This window comes from Lineus longissimus, chromosome 3 (genome assembly GCF_910592395.1).
Source record: "Lineus longissimus chromosome 3, tnLinLong1.2, whole genome shotgun sequence".
Taxonomy (NCBI): Eukaryota; Metazoa; Nemertea; class Pilidiophora; order Heteronemertea; family Lineidae; genus Lineus; species Lineus longissimus.
The window spans coordinates 11,169,451-11,170,454 of record NC_088310.1 but is presented as its reverse complement, the minus strand read 5'-3'; positions in this window follow the sequence as shown (position 1 = coordinate 11,170,454).

Here is a 1,004-nt window from a genome sequence, read left to right as displayed (position 1 = left end):
TCCAAATTTATATATGTGTAGAAATGACATCAACACCTGACATCAATCATCATGATAATTTGAAATATAATCTACAAGCAATTACCCGCTCGCGTATGGCTGGCGCGAGTGGACAGAATTCAGAATTATGCCACGGCATAAATAGGAATTGTGGTGCACCATGAATTGGTTTATGCCTGTTTCGCCTATTCCTGTTTCGCCTATTCCTGCTTCGCCTTTGTCCTGAAAATTCCTGTTTCGCCTATTCCTGATTTGCCTATACCTGTTCCGCCTATTCCTGTTTCGCCTATTCCTTTTTCGCCTATTTCCTGTTTGGCCTATTTCCTGTTTCGCCTATTCCTGTTTCGCCTACTTCCTGTTTCGCCTACTTTCCAGTACCCCTACAATAAATCGACTCTCCCAGGGGAACCTTACGGATGCATGTCAATTTTATGGGGAAAATGTGAGGGGACAATTGGATGATGTTAACGATGTGATGACAATTTGACTAATCAAATGCCATCAACTTTGTTAACAAACCATGCCATGACCGTTTTGAAAGAGTCACCTTGAAAGCGGGGACAGTCCGGGACTTATTTGACCATAGGACCATAGGACCATACTGATACACAGTAAAAACTAATAGATTAAGTAGAGTAAAGCAGTCGTTTATTTTATAAAAACTGAATTCATGAGTTTTTGATAAAAATGCATAATACTGTACAATCTCATAATTATTTGATCAAAATCAGCTGTAAAACCCATGTCATAATATACATGTAGGTACAGCACATATAAAGTCAAACAAAGTGGAAAATACATATCATGATATTATGTCGGACAAGGTAACTGATGGCATCAACGTAACTCATTATGTCCCTCTCTCCATTGACGTATTGTAGCCTTTAACACTATAGTAAGGGACGGTTCATATTCCTACGTCTGTGGGGAGGTTAGCAATACATTTGAATAGGCGAAACAGGAATTAGGCGAAACAGGAATAGGCGAAACAGGAATTAGGCGAA